Below are 22,566 nucleotides of genomic sequence, written 5' to 3'. Positions count from 1 at the left end.
ATGACGAGTATTTTTCTAATATCGTATGGTCGACTGGGTTCGCTGCCAGGCAGGGTGACCTCTTTTGCTCAGGAATTTCGCCCGACGTAGTTGGGTTCCATGTTGGCCAATGCTCTTCGTTTTGCTGGAGCCATTCTGGTCCATTTTTCCAAATGGACGGGCGCAGGAACTCCTTGGGCGTCTGACCTCGTGAGATGGGGTCCGCTGGGTTGTCGGCGGTGGGTACATGGCGCCAATCGGAGAGGTTAGTCTTGAGTTGGATCTCGGCTACTCGGTTCGCCACAAATGTTTTTAACATATGCGGCGAGGATTTGATCCACTGGAGCACGATGGTGGAATCAGTCCAGTATACGATCCGAGAGATCTCGATCGTCAGGGCCTTCTGGATTGATGCGATCAGGGTAGCCAGACGGAGTGCTCCGCTCAGTTCGAGTCGTGGGATCGTCTGTGTTTTGAGCGGAGCGACCTTTGACTTCGCGGTGAGTAGATGGGATTGGATGGAGCCGTCGGAACTAATGGTGCGGAGATAGACGCAGGCTCCGTAAGCCTTCTCGCTGGCATCGCAAAACCCGTGGAGTTCCATCCTAGTCGCTGCTGGTATTACAGCTTTTCGTGGAAACCGGACGTTGTTTATCAACGCTAATTGGGTGTAGTACCGGCTCCATTCCGTATGCAAATCCGCGGGAAGTGATTCATCCCAGTTGATCTTTAATGACCATATATGTTGCAAAATAATCTTTGCTCGAATTATCACTGGAGCTAGCAATCCTAATGGATCATAAATTCTGGCGATCACCGAACTTATTGATCGCTTTGTAACGCGTGGGAGATCAGCTAGGGTATCGACCGAATAGAGGATTGAATCAACTTGGGACTCCCAAAAAACCCCGAGGGTTTTTAGGGTCTGAGACTCACCTAATTGTAGCTTCCGGCATTTGTCTTGTTCGGATAGCCCCTTCAGTACGTCCGAATCGTTGGACGCCCATCCTCTAATATTGAAGCCGCCTGATTGCAGAAGGTCGGTGAGCTCCTTCCGAATCGACAGTACCTCTTCCTTCGTATCAGCTCCGGTGAGGGCGTCGTCTACGTAGAAGTCTCGCTTTAATACCAGTGATGCTCGCGGGAATTGGTGTCCCTCGTCGTCTGCCAATTGTTTGAGACACCGTATGGCCAAGTATGGAGCGGCTGACAACCCAAACGTCACGGTGTTAAGTTGATAGGAGTCGATCTCACCGTCGGAATTGCGCCACAGAATTTGTTGATATTTCCTATCTTCTGGGCGTATCAATATCTGGCGATACATTTTTTCAATATCGCCAGTTAGAACATACTGGTGAGACCGGAATCTAAGTAGGATGTCGAATAGATCCTCCTGCAACTTTGGTCCGGTGAGCAAAGTATCGTTTAGCAATACTCCAGTGTTGCTTGCCGCTGATCCATCGAACACAACCCGGAGCTTAGTGGTGTCGCTTGATTCCTTGATCACGCTGTGATGTGGCAGATAATACTCGTGATTAGCGAGGTGACCAGGGTCGATCTTCGTCGCGTGACCCAAGTCTATGTACTCTTGGATCACATTACTGTACGCGATTTCGTATGAGTTATCGCGTTGGAATCGGCGGTGGAGTGATGCGAGTCGTCTCATCGCTAGTGCCTTGGTTGATCCAAGGGATGGGAGCTGGCTGTGAAATGGAAGGGCGACAATGTATCGTCCTTCGCTGGTGCGTCGGACGTGATCTCGGAAGTGTTTTTCGCATCGTCGCTCTGCCTCTGAGAGATGTTGAATCGGGGGTCCTTCGTCGATTTCCCAAAACCGCGCGAGATCAGCTTGCAGAGCCGTTGTGGAGGCGTGGAATGCATTTGTCGCGATTTGGTAAGTTGGACTCCCCCCGATTACCCAGCCGAATCGGGTTTTCTGTAAACGCAGTTCCGGCTCGTCTGGTCGCGTCAGATTAATCTGTCCGACGCACATCGAAGCAAGTGTCGTACCTGAACTCAGTAAGACATCGATCGGACCTGGCACATGAAATCGTGGATCGGCCAGATTGATATTCTTTGGTATTTCCAATGTCGAGCGATCGATGTGTTGACTTGGGATCAGGGTCGAGATAGCCGGAATGACGAGGAACGTTATTGTACGTTCATAGCTGCCGTCGGTTGACGTGATCGTAGCCGTTATGTATCGCCTTGCCGTCGTCGTTAAAGTATCGAGAACCCCAATTGGGACCGAACACTTCTTTTGTTTTATTCCAAGGGAATCGGCTAGTCTTCTAGTAATGAAGTTCATGCTGGATCCAGTATCGAGCAACGCACGGCAACGAATAGGTTGCCGTTTGTCGGTCAGCATGTTAACTTGTGCTGTAATTACTAGGTCATTGCACAATAATTTGGGATCTGATGGTCGGGTTTGATCGGTCCTTGTTGGGGTTCGGCGTGCCTGGCGTCAATTGTGTGTCTGTCTCGGACTGGTTGATGGACTTGAAGTCCGTGAAGTCCTTGGGTTGTGCTTCCTTGCGACCTTCCGAGTCTTTGACGGGGATGTCGATGATCTCCTGCTGGAAGGGGAGGAACCTTGATCTGAATTGGAGGAAGTCGACCTTACCTTTTGCCTGTCCCGATGTAGCATTGTATGATGGCGACCTCCACACACCCTACAAGACCCGGCATGACAATCCCGAGTTGTGTGTCCCGCACTCAGGCAGTTCAGACACAGGAGTGCACTTTTGACCTCCTTCAAGCGTTCACTGACGCTTTTGGCTCTGAAGGCGTCGCAATGCCAAATGGAGTGTTGGCCCTTGCAAGAATGGCAGGAATTCTTGACCCGGGATGCGGTGAATGTCTGTCCTCGTGTCTTACGCTGTCGGATTCTTTTGGATTGGTCCGGTGTTTTAATTTGTTTGATATCGGAAGGTGAGATGCCTGTGAGCGCTAGATTCTCGAGGTAATCTAGCAAATCGGTGTATTGAGGCACCTCCTTGTTGGTCAAGGTTAGCTCCCATTGTTGCCTGACGTAATCGGGTAGTTTGGAGCTGATGAGATTAAGAATGAGGCTATTCGGATGTACGGTTTGTCCCAAACTGCTTAGTGCGTCGAGGTTCTGTCTTACGACATTGGCCAAGTCTCTTAGGGCCATTGGAGAACAATGCGTCAGCTTTGAGTAGTCAATGATTGCAAATCCATGGCATGACACGATGCGTCGCGGACAATCGTACCTCTGCTTGAGAAGGCTCAGCGCCTTCGGATAGTTCTCCTCATGGAAAACTAGAGAATTCACACAACTCGCGGCTTCCCCTACTAAGGAAGCCCGCACATAATGGAATTTTTGTAAGGTGGTTAGGTGAGAGTTCATGTCGATAGTCGAGTTGAATGTGTTAAAAAATGCGTTCCAATTTTCGGATTTCCCGTCGAATGCTGGTAGCCGCATTTCTGGTAAATGCATTTTCGCTTCGGGAAAATCGGTGCCCTTTGATGGCGGCGGGATTGAAGATGGCTTTCCTTCCCGGAGATGCTGTATTCTCTCGTCCAGGGAACTGTACTGTTCCGACGCTACGCGTTCCTGAACGATATCCTCGTCCTCGATGTCGTCCAACTCGTCCTGGAGTGATAGGAATCGTTTCCACCCGGTTTTGAGTAGGGCTTGAGATGATCTCAAATATGCAAGATCTTGCATGCCTGACTGTTCGTATCTATCGATGCGGTCCCTTATAGTCGTTAACGTGCCTTCGAACAATTTATCACGTCGTTTCCTCAAGTTGTTGATCTTAGCTGGGGTCGGCATGATTCGGGATGTGGATCGACTTGAAATCTTCTTAAATTGATTACTCAGTTACGTCGGGACGCTGCCTGGTTGCGTGCCTCGACCAGTGTGTATATCTTTTGAAGGTGTTGCTCCTGACGTCGCTGACCTTAATGCAGTGATACACTTCCGCTGTTGGATTCAAAGGGAACACGTGGCACTGTGTGTGGACACTTACTTGACACTGGCACGTGATCCGGCTCGAAGGACCATGTATTTTCGAGCTATCGCGGGGAGACGCAATCGCGAGGAAACACGTCAACGGGAGTCGTAAATTCCCGTTACGATTCTAATGATCGACGCCGCGAGTAGATCGATCCCCTGATTTCCGTTAAGATAATAGGGGTGGTTGAATTAATATAACTCCGTGATTGGTAGGGTTATGATTATATTTTTCTCCAACAGCTTCGTTTAATCACACACAATAGTAACGTCGTTGAGTCTGAAGATTGCCTGGATCTTGCTCAGATTCTGACTGCCAATCTGAGAGAGGAAGGCTCGTGGGTCGTAGTAGATGTGGCGATTGATCAGATCCAACTTTGACTGAATCGAATCAACAGGATCAACCGAAAGACTGAATGAGGAGACGTCGACTGCTTGACTCCGACTGTTTGACTTGGGTGGCTTGCACTGACGACTGACTCGAACGACTGACTGATTCGTACTACTCGAACGACTAACTCGTACTACTACGAACGACTGACTCGTACGTCTACCTGTGTCAATGACGATGGAGGTTTTGAACGAAGTAAGCTGATTCGTTGTTCGTACTTTCCGTTATGAACATGAGGACACAGATCCCCGTTACCATTAGCTAAGACGTTAACGGTTGAAGTTGGGATATGGAAGCATCCTAACGGCATGACTCGTGGGAAAACCCAGATGTTTCTAATCTCTAAATGCCTGATTTTCCCTGTCATATAATTAACAATTTTTCCCGTCATAACTACCAGCTTACTCCGTAATATTTAAGAACGTTCAATAAACCTAAGGACCTTTTAAGTACCCGCTATAAACCGAAAATGCTTGCAGGATTCAAGGTTTCTGCAAGCTAATGAGAATCGGTTTATGGTGGGCCTTAGTTTTATTGAGGGTTCTCTAATGACGTTTGGGTCTGGACGGTCAGACATTAAAGTACGTCGCGCGGACCTTTTCACGCGACGTAACAGCAGTCAAACAGTGTATCAACGGAATGCTAAATCAAAGCTTTCGAAAGTGACTCTTATCGGTATAGTCACAATTTACGATAATGTGTTACGCACAGACAATATAAAAATTTGTCTCGAATGAAATACGTTCTTCATTAGAAAACAATTTAATAGATAGACTCACGAAAATTCCCACCTGGAACTCGTGAACTGTTTTTCAAAATACACTTAACATTCTTGTATGTTTCTAGTATTTTTCCAATTCATCGTGATATCATTCTTCGCGAATTCATATTGCTCGCATTCTAAAAAAACACTTACCAAAATCCTTACATCTGCAAGGAAACGTGCAATCGAAACGTGTAAATCTCAGCTCTCGCTCATTTTATGATCGCTCTATATTTTTATTCGTGGTGTACGTATACGCGTGAACCTTGAAGCGAGATACAGTTTGGCCAAACGAATTTGACGAGACGCGTCTGGAAAAGGAAAAATAATTTAATAAAAACCGGTTGACTATAAACCCTTTTATAACACGGTTTCGATCACAAGCTGGCCAGATTGGATATCACGTTACAATGGTATTTATTCCCGATGATGACCCGTTACGACGACCGGATCCATACGCGACAAGACAGAGCTAGCACCTCGTAAATCGAAGCCCAAGACATTTAGGATCATATTAAATGAGGCTAAGTGCGATAGCGGCCGTGATAGGATTAAACAAGATATATACAGTGGCCTGGCTATCTAAAGCTTGTGTATAATGTGTGTCCACATTTTTCATGAATTAATACATAATAAAGCGGAGAGACCACTTAGCGTCTCGTAATTTTGGCAAAAGTACATCGTAAACACTGACGAAATATGATTGCATAAAGAACAGAACCTGCTAATTTCGAAAAAAGTTTCGTGTACGTTTTGAGTGGAATTTCAAAACTTTAAGAATGTAATATAGTAGGAAACAACAATAACGAGGACAAAGAATATTTTTTCCAAGCCACTTTTACGTGGAAAAATAAATTTCGATCGTTATTCGATGGTTAAGTATTCGACAATCTGGCGAGCTGTAAGTATTCGCATTAAAAATAACGAGATGAAACTCCAGGAATACGAAGGTACGGGAATGCGTGAAGAAAACGTTCGTTTAATCAATTTACTAGCGTCCATGGCAGCTGTTACTAAAAGCCTGTTGTTCAATCTAGCAACGTGAATGGAAATTACAATTTAAAACGGGTAAAATACTTCTGGACAATCTCTTCCTTTCTCTTTTTCTTTCTTTCCCTTTCTCTCTATCTTTCAACTCACGGCTGCAGTTAATAAAATTCTGCATAGATACAGTTTCTCTGGTTGATGTGATTCACGCTTGGAAATATCGATTTCGTTCGTTCGAGAATATAGCAGTCTTTTTCGTGCGTAAATTGAACTAGGAAGTTTCGTGGACGGTGCTACGTACGTTGGTGGAATATCATTGGCGTCATTAAGCTTCGACTATCGATTTTCAAGTTGGTTGGCGTTGCGACGTCATTCCCCGGGGCATAAAAATTTCGCTTTATCGATTAATACAATCGCGCCTATTTGTTTTAGAAGAGGAACTAATAGAGAATTTTTATTTTTCGAGCTTTTTCTACATTGCAATTTAACTTTGTTACGGTTTAAATTTTGGATAATTGAATTTTATTTTAGCTTCAACCGAGAAAAAAGAACTTTCAACTATATGGAAAAATTATTATAGTATATTGAAACGGGGGCGCGCTTATTGATAATAATTCCTCTCTCACTTTCGATAAATTTTCTAATAATAGAGAAATATAGTTTGGGCGAAGAGCCCTCAAAATAACAGAGCAGAATTCATTTTTGTCGAATGATGGAATATTCGAATCCTTACACACAGAAGAACGGAAAAGTTGTGGATTTAGAATTATCACGATCGTCATGAGGCACACGAGTTAACTTTCAATTAAATAAGCAAACATAGAACTCGATTGGGAAAATAATTTACATCGTTGGTATTAATTCGTCGAATTGATATTTTCAATCTTTCCGGTATCACCTGTACGCAAGTTAATTTCCATGGAAATCTTCACAGCACCACATTTCCTGGATATTTTGATAATTAATTGCTCGTGTATCATTTAAAAAGGCACGTGTAGAATGCGTTGCACGGTACCACGCATGTTACCTAACAAGTTTTAATAAAACCCGGTGAAAATCGATTAATTACTGCGGCGGAAAATTCTGAAAACATTGCATTGCACCGCTCTACTTCGTTTCATGGTTCTCCATACAGGCACAAATGAAATAATCAAACTACGATTCTTTCCAATACCAGCGAAACGATGCACGTGCGTCCCGCTGATGTAACAATACATTGTTATTTCGCAGAGGTTTTCTTATTACGTGGTTCTTTTATACCAGATACAATACCCGCGAGTTGTAAAATTATTTCAAAGACGCGAGTTATGAAAATTGAATTGGATTGTACGTGGTTGGTATGGATGAGAGCAGATTGCGAGAAAAAACTCGGATTTCCTATCAAGAACCGCACAAGATTAGCAACGTTTTAACGACTTCCGATGATGGATTTCGATTTCGTAGAAGAAGAATCGTGAAATCGCATGGGGGCTACTAATTGGGGCGTTGGCAAAATAATCATGCATCGGACACATGGTCGAATCGAAGCAACGTTATTCGTTTCATTTGCACTTGCTAAATTTGTAAATAATTGCTAGTTGCGGACAACCGGTCAAATCGATTAGTAAAATCCTTGATTCCTTTCTTCCTGTTAAAATAGTTAAAAATAGTACTGTTTTAAATATTATATTAAGTGTAAACGCGCGAAGTAAACGGTCAGTAACCATGGAGATTGGAAACATGAATAGAGATGAAACAGAAAAGAAATAGTCTTATTTTTCCAGCGACTGTATAATTCCAAATCATCAGAGAAGATTACACTTTTCAATCAATATTCGATTAAAAGAGAGTTCATTTTGAAGACTTATTCACAATCGAGTTTATTGCTCGCCGCATTATTGTTCTTGTCGAGTAAAATAAAAGTAAATAAGATGCGGAAGAACGCGATGCGGAAGCAATTTTCTTCCATACAGAATAATTTAGCAACCTAATGCTATTAGCCAATTGACAAGCTGCAAATTGTACATGTATTTTTTACAATTTCACAGTTTTACGCGATATAAGATAATTGCATAACATGCAATTTCCAAAATTTACATTTAAAATTATAATTTATTATTATCGATCACTTGTAAAGTATCATTAGTTCAATCGTGCAAGGTGGACAGTTCCTATTACCCAAACTAATAAAAAGAAATAGAGAGGATTAGCTGGTGAACCTTTTTCATTGGAACTGCTCGATTATCCGAAATCCCATGGTCCCTACTCGGACAAGTGAGATTCCACTGCATTACCTATCTTTATAGTCGGACGATATGCGTGTGCAACAAAATTTCCTATCTGTGGTCGGCAGAATATATGAAGATAAGAGCAGCATGGGAGAACCGAGATTATTTTACAGACTCGGTTTCTATGAAATTGCAGTATAAGAAAGAAAAGGAGAAGGTAATCCAGTCTTCGAGTATTTACAGTCTTCGTGTGTCCACTCTCCCTTGGGTACAAAGAATCCTCTGTTTCATTGCTAAACGGCACTGTCAGCGCTTTTGTCCTCCGTCTGACTAATATCGGTTTCTACTACTAATCTCATCCAGCTTCGCCGATATCCATTGTACTGGAACTATCCTTTGAACTAGTCCCCTGAATTCTGATCTCTTGTTATTCATCGTATTAGGATAATTGTAATAAATGGGTAAAATGATTACAGTGTGTATCAAATTTAACAAATTGAATTCTTCCGTCATCATCTGAGAGAACTGTGATCGCCATATCACTTGGAACGTTTCAAAACTCTGAACTCGTGCAAGTTTTTCTGGAGCTTAATAATTCTGTCGAATGAATGGTGCTTCTTTGACCGGACTGATTATAATTACGGTGGCACAGCTGGTTTTAATATTCTATATTTTAATTCGCTTATTTGGAGCTTGATTGAAGAAAAACTCCGGAAATTCTGGGATTTCGAATACAATTTTCGAATACAATTTGTCATCAGGTAACCTATTTATATCTCTCAGATACGTAATTCAAAATTGTAATATAAAATAATTTTTATTCAAATGACTGTAGCTTCTTTTTTTAATCGCGAGTAAAAAAAACGAGACTGGCCTGTAAAACTATTTCTCAATGATTTTATGGCACAAAATCGTTGACACAGACGTTTTATATGTATCTTAAAAGATCATATATTTAAGGATAAAAATGTTGAGTAATTCGTGACAACACAACGTCCGAATATTTCGAATATTATATCGAAAAAAGAGAGGTTTACGGGAAATTGAGAAAGATGTTGGTCCTTTTAAACTGAAAAATATCACGATATTTGGCCGTCAAGCGTCAACGCCGTTCATCGCACGCAAGTGCAATTTTTTCAATCCATCAATCCTTTCTCGATTGACGCGTTCACTGTAAAGCTAGATGATAAAATGAAGTTCCGAGGACGTTAAACAAACTTAATCCCAGTAAGACGATGATATCTTCTCGAAAGAATCACAAAAGACACGGAGATACTGCCGTTAAAAAAAACAATTTGGTTTGAGGAAATATGTCGATAGGCTTAAAGTTGAACTAACCTAAGCTTCTTAACCCCTCTTACGAGCTTGACTATGCTACACCATAACGAGTAGAAGGATTAGTTAGGTTTGCTCGACTTTTTCTTTGTATTCGTCGGACAACGAACTAGTATGTAATATGTAATATATATAGAAACATCTTGGCAGTATGTTTTTCGAGAAATCGAATAAGCCGCCCCAATAATTCTGTCTGGTTATCCCTCAGCAAATATCATTTCTATCGTCGATAAATTAATTTTAAACGTCTCATTTTCTCAACCAGTTTATCAAAATTTGATGGACATCATTGACATTGTAGAATCTTTAAGCGAAAATAGAAAGCTCGAAACATAATGAAACGTGTGGGAGAATGGCATATTGAATTAAATTTCTTATTACAGTGGTATTTACGTACCTTTAACAATGGACGAGGGAAACGCGAGCGAAATGAGTTTACGGTTTAGCATCGTGACGGGGGTAAATTAAAAACGCCATCTCTACATCCGAGGAAGTTACATTACAACAAAAGTTACAAGCAAATTCTACGCTTTCTGGCTTAATTAATACATTCTAGATTGTACAAAGAGCTAACTAGAAAGTCACGTGAATACGGAACACTGGTTTTTCGTTTAATTAAAGCGTCTCGAAAAGCTCGTTCGAAGAATCGAGTTAAGTGTTAAGAACTCGGATTAAATAGTTAATGACACAGTTTAATCAATTGTTATTTACTTTGTGAACACGAACGTTTTGATAACAAGCGGCTTGTTAGTTGATATTTAACGAATCTAGAAATGCATTTTAATTTGTAGTACATCTGTCACATCTCGGCAGTGCCTTAAACATTCTTTCCAAACGAGATTTCTTTGAATTCGAAAAATCGTTACTTTCACTAAAATTCTACCGTTATATTAAAGCGTTTCCTTTTGATCATCAAGTAGCGTAAAAGTTAGAAAATCACCAAAAAAGCATTTATCATATTTTTCCTATGTAACATTTAACAAACTTCGTTCGGAATATATATGTAATATCGTGGACAAAAGGCCTAAGATATCGGCCGAACCGTAAACAAAGTCGCGAAAGCCGCGGCATCGTCGGGTACATCAATGCGGTCCTTTCAAGTGGATAGTTTCGCGGAAAGGGGCTGCGTGACCCTGGTCACGGGCGTTTCGGGACACGTGTCCGATAGGACGAGAAAAGACACAGAAACGCTAAAGGCAGTGTTAGTTGAGAAGCCGGAGAGAACGGATGCAAAAAGCGTGCAGTTTGAGTGAGAAGCGAGAGCGAGCGAGTGTAGAAGCCGGAGAGTGTGAATCGGGAAGTCGAAAGCCGCGTATGAAAATAAGACGTACGACAGCATTGTAATCATTTCGTTGCTTCGAATATTATTTATTAAATCAAAACATCATTACCCATAATAATCCATCATTACCCAACATAAAGACCCATTTAGATACTACATATATGTATCGTTATATAGTCCACAACTATTGTTTACTAAATTATTAACCGTAAAAATAAATTTCTCGCGATTACTGAAAGAACAGTTTTAGATAAGAAACTGAATCATCAGCGATGTTTGCGTAATTAGTGTGACGGTAAGGTTGACTTTCGTCTTTCTTGAGGATGGCCCCCATAAAAATATCGAACTGAAACCTCCGGTAGTCTTAAAGCTATTTTCACCAGGCTATGAGTAAACATCGAGCGGGAGGATCGTAAAGTTGAGAAAGTGGCTGCTTTTGACCGTCGGCGGCGTTGATCCACCCTCTATAACTGCCAATAGAGGGTTGCGCATTGCCACCAGTGTACGTTCTGTTGTTTAGACTGCGGTATTATTCCAGAGAACATTTATGTGGTTAGTACGCCACAAAATTTAGATATTCGGCGCAGTACCGAGATTGCATGTCAATATGACGTTTCAATATCTCCATTAAGTAATTAAATGAAGCCTGCCGGCGAAATATAAATTAACATCTTTAATAGGCAATATACGCTATTGTACGGAACCATTTGAATTGCCATGTGCACTTGCGGTAATGGTATACCAATTTTTCCAAAATGTATAAATTAATGGCAAATCAATGACTAGAGACGGTGATTAGTGTGTTCTCGTGAAATTGGAAGATTATAAACGCAAATAATCTGTTAACGAGGATCGCGTATAGAATTAGATGAAACTCGTATTAAAGGAATCAGGATGAAAAAATATATAATACAAAGAAATGAACCAAAGTTGAAATTAATCAATATTCTTTAAAAAATGCGTCGTTGTAAATTTACGAAATTTGTCTACGAAGAATTATGAATTGATCGCTTGGCTCTTCTGATAGTTCTGACGTTATAGAAATAAAAAATAATCTTCTTCTCAGATAAAGTACACTATCACGTTGACATACTTCCGGATTTTGGATAATTCTGCTGGAAACAGCGTTAATAATCTTCGCGTGAGTTTAGAAGTACCTCCTTTATCTGACTCGTAGTTTACGAGCGGTTTGAAGATAAAGAACTTTTTAAAGTATGTTTTATTGCATTAATCGCTTGAAAACCATGCTGATGAACTCCGTAAATTGAAAAGCAGAGAAAAATAACGATATTACGTACATTTTTTAAACTTGAACTATGTAATTGTCTATACCAGCAGCTTTGATAAATAAACTTAAGGATATCAGTCAGTTGACTAATTGTAAAATTGCAAATTATTGCGCGAGAAAGCTGAGATAATAAAATTGAAATGCTTTACTTTACTGAAATCATAGCAAATCTCTTGATCGTAATTTTTATGGACGAATTGCATCCTAATTGATTGAACGTTTGAACATTTTTAAGCTTTTATTATTTTAAGGTATATTAAAATACATTAGATGGAGATGATCGGACAAAAGGTATTTTACACGATTCGATCAAATAGTTGCATTAGTATTCATCGTCAATATCCGCCAGTAAAAGCGACACGAAATCATAGTGAATCCTTTAGTAAGACGTGTCCCAAGATCCGTCGCGTTCCTTTGCTCTTTCAAAGTTTATTTCCTGGTGGATCTCCGTCGTGTTCGTTTGAGAAACGTGCCTCAGCTTTCGATAAAATAAAGGCGGGGAACCGTGCGGATAGTTCCTTAGGAAATTGAAGAGAGTACCGACTGTTCCTGGCAATCTCTAAACATTCCCTTGACTACTAAACATTCCCTAATCCGTTTCCTACTTCCAAAGAAGAATAAAAACTTCGAACAAAACGAACTGTTGTTTGAGAAAGAAAGAGTATAATACTCCAATTACCCACCTATAAAACCCTACTTTGGGCTACTGAAACAAAGAGGATGAATAAAAAGAACAAAGCAGCGTAAGGAAAACAAAGCACGTATTGTTTCGAACTGACAAATAAAATCCAACGCTGCGCGCCGGTGTGATGAATTGGTGCTCTTGAAGCTTAAATACCGAACAGTTTGGAATTTATTTGATAGGTACATTCGTGTCATTTACATTCCATCTATTGTAGAGGATACCAAACTTCGAGCGTCCAATATTTGTTCCCACCGCTGAACACCGTATTCTGCATATTTCAATCGTGTTACGGTAGCGAGTTAGAGAGAACCAGAGAACTCCTGGCCTCTTCAAGATGTTCGATACACCGATACAACGGAACGAGATATTCAATTATAGGAAGAACACTTGGTGCACGATTGTAGAACAAGATTGAAGCGTGGTGGCCGATTATTTTCGTGAAAACAACCTACCGTTTGTTCCAAGTGTTCGTTCCAAGTATTCGTTCCAACTGTTCCTTCTGAACGTTCCTTCCCCTCATTCGTGCGAAACGTTTGTCCCAAAGTGTTGGTTCGAAAGGTTCGTCCTACACCCGACAGATCCATTTTTCGTCGTTGATATCATGCCGTCTCATCGTTCTAGGCGACGGGGGGAGAGAGAGAGAAAGAGAAAAAAGGCAACGGGATAAAATAACGTTCCCAAAGGATGGAAACATGGGATAACCAAGCCTCGCCTGGTAGCTTTTATTCGAATGGCAACCTTTCTAGACGTTTTTTTACACTCGCCCGGTCGTTTTGATTGCGTATTCTTCGTCGGTCGGTTGGTATTTGCTATTCGACGAAGAGGAGGGAAATAGTCGAGTGGTGAACCAAGAAATTTTAATATCACGTTCAACGCTCGGATTTCCGACGTTTTCGTATTAAAACGACCGGAACAGATTGCAATCACGCCGACGGCTACTCGGCAATTAGAGAGAAAACAGGCCAGAGACGACTGTTTAAAGTTGGATAATCGAGAAACGAAATATATGGGAAGAAAGTTGGTTATTCGGCCAAAGGAAAATTAATGTACAATGGATGGAAGGAAACGAAAGAACGTAACGATATATTCCTGAAAAGGTTGACAACAGCAGGTGTTATGGCGGAGCTTCGTGGAACGACGTTCATGTTTCTGAAGTGGAATAATAAACGCGATTTTTCCAATTGGATCCTTCCATATTTTGGACGCTTTATGGATTTTCGATGAATAATTCGTTGACAAGGCGAGGTAAGTTTATAAATCATTTTTGGAAATTCGTGACGATGACACGGGCCAACAAGAAGGGGAAAAGTGTATCTGGTTGTGAAAGATCGCCTTGTTCACCCGTTGTTGAACGCGTGAAACACTGCGAGCCAACGATGAATTACTACGAAGTGTTTTGCAGTGTGTAGTTTCTGTTCGTTAAACTGTTCGATCATGCGGAAATATCCATCGGCTTCGAATTCGATGCAAATTTAATCGTTGAAATATTTTCTGTAGGATACAAAGGTGATTTGACGTTTTATCGAAAATCGAAGAGCTGCAACGAATATTGCCCGTGCCTTTCTTCTCTCAGGAAAACAATGGATTGTTCGAGCGTTTCTAATTTCTCTTCGATACATTCCACATTTTTTTAAACAGAGTATTCATTAGAATACCCAATTCTTATAAATATATTTGGAATTAAATCGTAGAAAAATGATGTTTAATTAAACGATGAAGTTATTACAAAAGACTTCGTAACATTAGTAACAGTTGTTTGACTATAAGTCAAGATATAGATCATTCTGTATAATCTCGATTGCACTATATCGTGGGTTTAGCTTCTAACTCATAAAATGCATTATAATCTAAAAAATGAAACGATAGAGTGTCCAGAAATGAAAAATTTTCTTCAAAAGCACGATTCTTCTTTGTGTTGATTAATAATAGAATTAAAAAAAAAATTGGCAAGCATTTTGTTTGCCATGTACCTTACAATTCCAACGAATATGATAAAAATAATGTTTTTAATCTTTTTGGACATCTCATCTTGCCAAATGTTGTATCATAAGGTTTGTATCACTTCGAACCAGTCAGTGATTATGTTAGTTGATAAATCTTTTCCGCGACCATTTGCTGGGAACGTTGCACAACACAAAGACGTGAATGCAAACGTCAAAGCCAAACAAACGAGTCGCGCCTTGCAGAAGTTTCGTGTCTGAACAAACACGACAATCTCCTGCGGGAATGTGCAGGTTCGCGTAATACGTCTATTAATCGTTCAGTTAAGTCATCTTCATTCATTCGTTAGAAACAACTGTCGCAATTTGGAAACGTAGTACTCGAAATGTTTCCTCTTAAGAGTAGAACAAACGATGCAACAATCATATTATAACTTGTATATGATTTTTCTTTGCATTCGACTGCGGTGGAATTTAAACAAATTTAAAGCAAAGCGTAATTGCAAGATGCTGACTTCAAAAGAGAAAGTTTGACGTTAGTATGATACACCAAGCTTATTACACCTGTACGGTTCTTTTTCAAATGCGATAACGATGAAAATTTGTAAACTTTGTAATAACATTCGATGCACGATAGTAATAAAATTAGATTCATAGGAGAAATGTTTAATGCTACAGTTGTGCATCAACCTTATTGCGCCATATACGATCCCTTTTTGCAATCCAATAAAATTTTCCAAAAATTTGATACAAAGCGTACTAGTAATAAAATTAGCCTTAAAAAATGGGTACCATAACGCAATAAAATTCAATATGACAAAAATGATAAAACAACAGGTTCCAGATTTTTTATTTTTACAATTATTAAAATTGCATATTTCTCAGTGATAGAGAGATAACTAACCGCTTTGTAATGCTTTCGAAATTCTAATCGCTTCGGCAAACTTCCATCAGATCGGCGCTTCAACTATTCGACATCATAAATTCAGCCTTCGTCTGCAGTTATCGTCGATAGCTGCATACCTGCAATCCTATTATCGAACTTCTCATCAAAAAATCATTAGTATCGCTTATCCAACGAACCAACGATTGGAAACAAAATGGTCGAAAGATCAAAGTCGTGGGAGAAGCAACTTAATTCGAAGTTGACAGTCGTAATAGCTAGTTATCGAATTCGAGAGTTCAAATAGGCTTTAATCGAGCGATTTTCTCCCACGTATCGAGCTGATGATCCGGAAGAACATAAAGCCAACTATTGGATACCAGTTTCCACCAAAATCGATTCTGTCGAAGCATCTAGATAGCTGTAACCGATGAACTTTGCCTTTCATATTGTTCCACTCTTAATACCAATCGAGAGTCTCATATTACTATTGATTTGATGAACTGTGTAACCATGTCTCGTGACGTGTACAAAGATTTTGATTCAGACAAAGGTTTGTAACAGCTAGATTTAATTAAGAAACAAATAATTTGAAAAGTAATCAGCATACAATTGTATTATATCAGAAAATCTTGTGATGAAAGTTTTGTCGAAGCGAAGAATATTGTTATTGACCTAAATTAGTAAATTTGCAGCACTTTGAATAACTAAAATAATCGAGAGTTTCGTAGTAATGAATTAGTATATTAAAAATAAACCAGAGAACAGAGGATTAATTGTTTTAGTAACGAGTTCTAACAATGAACAAACAACAGTTGAGAATATTTAATCTGCAAAACAGTGCCAAAGTAGTCGAAGTTCGAAGCGTCCAACTTTAAAGTTGTATCTTTAAAGTCGTTACTTTATATCGTCATTTATATCGTTGAAATTTCCAGAAAAGTAACAGCAACGAATTTACAAAACGATGAGTAATTAACTTTTCAAATTGTAAATTTTCTTTCAACCATCCAATTATTGAATTTCTAATGTTGTAATCTTCAATTAGAATGTTGCATCCAAATTCTTCACGATAAAATAACCTACTAATTCCTTTAATTCTTGTACGCAGCACGATGTAATTAGATGAAACTTACACCCTTAGTCTATGTTAATTGGTGTCGTCCTTTGAAGATACGATCGTCGTCGTTCCTGACATCGTTAATCTCATTCGACAGCGTCCCTTTAACATTTCTCGGGAACAACCAAAGAACACGAATGATTACATCACCGATCAGACATGAAATGAAAAATATGCTTCTAATTAACGTTGTTCATAACAAATAATATTTTTTCTCCTCATATTTTTAATCGTCGTACGAATCGCTACAGCCGATGAAACTCAATTTCTCCTCGCTGCTCGATGATTTTTATCGCTACTCAGAATGAAAAATCTATGTAATATGAATCGAACAGTCCGCGCTATAATTTATTCTACGATATAATTTATCCTGCGATTTACCATTCTGTTCTACGAAGACTCATGGAGTTTAATAAATCTTATTTTAAAGGAGAGAAGCAACTGTAAATCGGAAAAGGACGATGGAATGGTTTTCCACGTCTCGTTATTTCGTTCTAGAAAGATTCGTGGATAAAAAGAAATTAATAAATCCCATTCTAAAGAAGGGACGAAGGCATACATCGAAAGAGAACGGTGAAGTGCTTTTTTTTTATCATGCATCCCGAACTTTATTCGAGTTTCAAATACATACTACAGCGAAGTTCGCTCGGTAGGATTACAATGGATCGTATAAGCTTCGAAAAAGACGACCAAGTTGACGTTTTCTGATTGATAAATCAGCTCTTTTTTTCTTTTTCGCGGCGAAAGCGTTTCGACGGAGAATTATGGTGATCCAAGATACGCTTTGCTGTGAAAATCTTTAGATCTCGCCTACTCTCCGTGAAAATCTCTTTTAAATATAAATGAGACTCAGCTTTATTCCAACAGGGTTCCTTCGAAAATTGGAAGAAGATTGATCAAAAACCATATTTCCACAAAAGTCTTTCGACTCTGACGAAACTACAACATCACTCGTGTAACATTAATCTATCAAATTCAGGTTTAATGGTAATGTTTAAAGGGGAAGAAAGAAATCCACGTTTAAATTAGTTGCTAGACTGTCGATCGATTTGCATTTCCATCGTAATTCGAAGTACATCGCGGCAACTTCATTGAGGGAACGTTTCGATATCTTCGTCAAATCCGGTAGCAAGCTGGAGCTTAAGCTGACGCGAAATATTTATAACTTTTCGATCACGTACGAAAAACTACTCGACTATATCTCTATTTTATCCAACGAATTCCCTTTGTTCGGATCGAATTACGTATATTTACGCATCTCTCCTATGCTGTCACTTCCATGACAATGTTTATTAACCTCGACCCATAGAATTATTTTCCCCCCACGTTGTATTGTGTCACCATATTCCATGTTCCGTAATTCGAATTTCAGAAAAAACACGTTCATTTCTTTTTATAAAAGCAATCTTTACAACAGCGCCAGTTTGCATTGTTAAATACAAATATTTCCATATATGTACAATCGCATGGCGAAATTTGATTTACGAAATTAATATCGAAATAAATTGATATCGAAATAATTTTAGCGACAAGCGTATTAATTGTTTATGTACAGGGTGTCCTAAAATTCAATAACCAAACGTTTCTAGCGCATTATGTTGTAATACGATATGTTTACAATCAAGGAAAAAATATTTATTTGACTGAAAAGTTGTAATAAAAGTCACGGAATGGACTTGCGATTACTGTGCTATAAAATGAGAATAGTTTTATAATCACTAGTCAGACTATTAGACTATTTGTTTGGTGTAGATACTCCATCTCAAAATGTTCACCGTTCGATACCAACCTAATAACGATAAAAGATTAAATTTATTTCCTCGTAAAACTCATTTTAATCGTGCTTCATTTCAATGTATCAATCAACTCTCTGTATTAATTCAAAACACGTGTATCAATATTTGTTCGATGTACCTTTCTTTTTAATATAAAAGTGCATATTAAAGGTCAAAGTATTTTCCACTTCGTGTTTCGTATTTTTATTATACCTTTTTAATAAAGCTTCCAACAACCTGGATTTATATTATACCACATTTTTTGCTTGATTATAGCTGCAGAATTAATTTGCGAAAGTAGTGAAAAAAATGTCTGTTAGATCCTAAGACGGACCTGCCTTTTTTCTATAAAAAAAGTAAAATTGACGGAGTTCCGAACGATCCATAACTGATGAGGAATTAACTTATCGAGTACGGCGTGGTAAACGATCAACAAACGAACTTTCTGATAAATCATCAACATTCTGCACAATTCCATTTCGCAACTTTGTGTGTTTTAGTTATCCGATCAACATCATAGCAAACGAAAGTACACTGTCTAAGTGCGAACGAAAAAAGTTTCTCCTCTTCGTGGCCATTAATCATTTTGCAGACAGAGAATGGATTAATCATCGAGGGTAAATTAAACAAGATACTCTTTTTCTGTCCAGAAACCTTTATCTCGCGATCTAACGTCGATATCCTTGGACTTGCTCAAAAATCGAGACGACAGACGTCGTGGAGAGACGAAATAAAACGAAAGAAGAACGCGTTGAATTAGACAAAGAGGAGTAACACGTAGGGAAAATCGGACTGTATTGTAGCGATGCTTCCTCATAGACGTCATGTACCGGTGAACTACATATCCAGGAACATGAAATACGTGGACACAGATACGTGGTTACCTCCGTGAACGAAATTTTTATCAGTAGAAACTTTTTACCAACAGTTTCCCTTACCTGTGAATAATACAGTTTACGATTTTTGGACTGTGACCACGTACAGTAATTTGGCTGTTATAATTACTATATATTATACGTATATACACATTTCGCGTGTATGAGATAAATTTTGTTGGTCGTGCATATTATCACTAGATACTAAGTACTCGTAAAATTTCATTCGTTTTATTATCAAACTTGTCATTGTTATGCGAGAGTATTTATCTATACTGGTACTTTGTAAGTTGTAAAATTTCCCTCGTAATATTAATAATAGCTAGAGGACCCTGTAACATCTAGTGGAATAACGAGAAACAAGATAAGTCGTTGAAAAAGTATATTGTCCTAAATCATGTCCAACTAGATCTTCATTTGAATACATGACATTTCGTATGCTTTAAACTAGTAGAAAAAGAGCAACAAAATTTCGAAAGTTTTAGTTCGATAACCAAAGGATGAAAATGTCTGGACGAAAATATTGGAGATTCGCTCGCGTCAAAAATTCAATAAATTACCATCCGGAATTCGGCTGTTTGTGCCAAGTGAAATTTTCAACGACCTGAAAGTCAGCACGTTCCATAGCGAGAAGAATCCTAAAGACGTCGGATCGTGAGAACGTTGATTCTCTCTGGACGAACGGAATTCCGAACTGCCATAAATCCTCAGAATCTTCTCTCGTGAATTTTCGCTGGAACTCATTCAACCGTTTTAATCACTCAACCGCAATTGTCGTGGCGAGAATGATGACTCTTGCGGTCACAGGATGAATCATTCATGTTCCTGCTAAAAAAAACTTTCTTATCGAAGCTATAGATTCGAACGTCACGCGACAACCCTGGCAAGCCGTAACATTTCGAAACTGGACCAGCTTGAACGACAAGGTAACGCTGAAATAAATTAAATCGCGATAATTAAGGCGCAACGTTAAAACAAAAATCGGAATGTAAAAGAACGGCTGGTTGGAAATGACGTTCCTTCGAGGAGTGGCTTTCGCTTTTATTGTTCGAATCCACGGATTCGCGTAGATTCTTAACCTCTGACGAACGTTTCGCTGGCAAGAGGGTCACTTGAAGGGGTTGAAAAGGGTCAAGAAGATGTCGACATTAAAATTCACGCTCCCTGAGAATTAAACGCGAAAACCATCTATAAAAAAGGTTGAAAAAGTTTTGCTTCTACGAATCGTTCTGCAGAAAAAGGCACGGTTGCAGGAGAAGTGTTGTTTTACAACCGGTCGCGTAATTCGAGAGTTGCCTTGAAGGCAAAATCTCGGCCGAAGCTCGTAAAGGGTGGATTTTGCGCGTGCAAATGGTACTAGAATCAAACAGAACCGAACCTGATCCCGTTCTATTCGAAAGAAAATAATAAAAATTGTTTGTAATAGTTTCTATTTTTTTCGAGAACGATACGAATTTTCGCAAAATTGAGCTAGAGGAAAAAACTGAACTAAAAATGTTTCGCTTTTTTATTCTCGTAGCTTCTGTTGACATTGGAAATTAGGTCGGAAATAAACCAGCTGTAACGGGTAGCGAAATTGAAGTTGTACAAATCGCCATACTCAACATACTCAATTAGAGGAAATCAAAGCTGAACGTAAGTTCCGGACCTGGTATATTTATCTTCAAATGCTTTTTGTATTCTTTCGTTTTTTCCTACGCTGTTTTGTTGCTCTTCTAGATTTCGGCGCACGTTAATTCTCATTTCGCAGGATAATCTATGAAATTCTCGCGTGGAACGTATACAAAGGGGATTTTTGCCGACATTACCAGTTTATCTCAAGATTTAGGGTTACTATCCTTTTGCTCTTTTCTTTTACCACCCGTACGAAACTTATTAAATCCATTCAGGATCGTAGATCGTTCAGTTTCCCCTTGTTGAAACTTTGCTTTTTATAGAAAACTTCTTTCCTCCTACAATATATACTTGAACAAAGTTGTTTCATCCGCAGCAAATTAAGTCGCTAAACAGTAAAGAAACCGTAACTCGTTTTTATTTCTTACTTAACGTTAACGCTTCTGATAACGCGTTTCGCGCTCTGTTACAGCAAAATTTCCCGACGAATAAGCTACATAGAACGTGGCAACGACTAATAAATGCGATACTCCTCTGTTTTTTCGAGCTATCGCGGGGAGACGCGGTCGTTGGAATACGCGTCAACGGGAGTCGTAAATTCCCGTTACGATTGGAATAATCGACACCACGAATAGTTCGATCCCCGTATTTCGGTTAGGATAATCGGGGTGGTTAATGCGGTATAACACTGGGAGTCAGAGTTATAATAATGTATATTTCCAACACTTTATACAATCACACAAAGTAGTAACGCCGTTGATTAAGATACAGATAACGAGAGAAGGGTTAGTCTTGGATGAGAGAAGGAGAGCTTTAGGCGCTCTAGGCCCTTGAGAGTTATAGGAACTGTCGGAGTTCTGGATAAGTGAGAGCCTTAGAAGACTCTAGGCCGTGTAGGCACCTTGAGAAATGATGAAGGAACTCAGAAAGATACAGGAACGGTGAGAGTTATAGGGATTGTGGGAACTCTAGACACCGTGAGAGACGATCAATCTCTGAAGCTTATTCTAATGTGAATACGGAGGAAAGCTTGGTATGGGTGTGCCCTTTGAACGAAGAACGCGGATTCGTTGCTTACATTTTCAGTTAGTAAAGTGAGGGAAATAATCCGCGATGTCGATTGGTTGGGACCAATGTTAGGAAGGAAGAGAGGAGGAAGAAACCTCCTACGAACTTGGGTCCTAGGCGACATTGTTTATAGGGAAACTCAGATTTTCCGTTAGGTATATCTCCGCTTTCTTCGTAATTCTTAAGAGCACATAATAAACCCAAGGACCTTTCTAAAAACCGGCCGAAAACACTTCTGGAATTAGAAAGTCTTCTGGCAAACAGATGTGCTTAGACCATGTGTGCGAACAATGCAGCTAGAATTGCAACTTTATAGTGGGTCCTTGGGCCTATGGAGTGTTAGAAGGACGACAGGTAGACCGTTGGTTGGCAAGCCGCGCGGGATGGCGTGCAGATGT

At 39.5% G+C, this 22,566-nt stretch overlaps 1 protein-coding gene and 1 long non-coding RNA gene across 2 annotated transcripts in view; one reads left to right on the top strand and one right to left on the bottom strand.

The window, feature by feature from the left end:
- LOC126927122 (immediate early response 3-interacting protein 1-like) overlaps positions 1-22,566 on the top strand; it is a 130,958-nt gene that overhangs the window by 12,031 nt on the left and 96,361 nt on the right. The gene's annotated exons all lie outside the window — the stretch shown is intronic.
- The window catches only part of LOC126927129 (uncharacterized), a 46,249-nt gene continuing 45,478 nt past the window's right edge, over positions 21,796-22,566 (bottom strand). The window contains exon 2 of the long non-coding RNA XR_007715186.1: positions 21,796-22,263. This is a non-coding gene — a long non-coding RNA (uncharacterized LOC126927129). The remainder of the gene's footprint in view (positions 22,264-22,566) is intronic.

Source organism: Bombus affinis, unplaced genomic scaffold (assembly GCF_024516045.1).
Source record: "Bombus affinis isolate iyBomAffi1 unplaced genomic scaffold, iyBomAffi1.2 ctg00000075.1, whole genome shotgun sequence".
NCBI lineage: Eukaryota > Metazoa > Arthropoda > Insecta > Hymenoptera > Apidae > Bombus > Bombus affinis.
The sequence above is the reverse complement of the archived record's forward strand: the minus strand, read 5'-3'. Positions and strand labels throughout refer to the sequence as shown.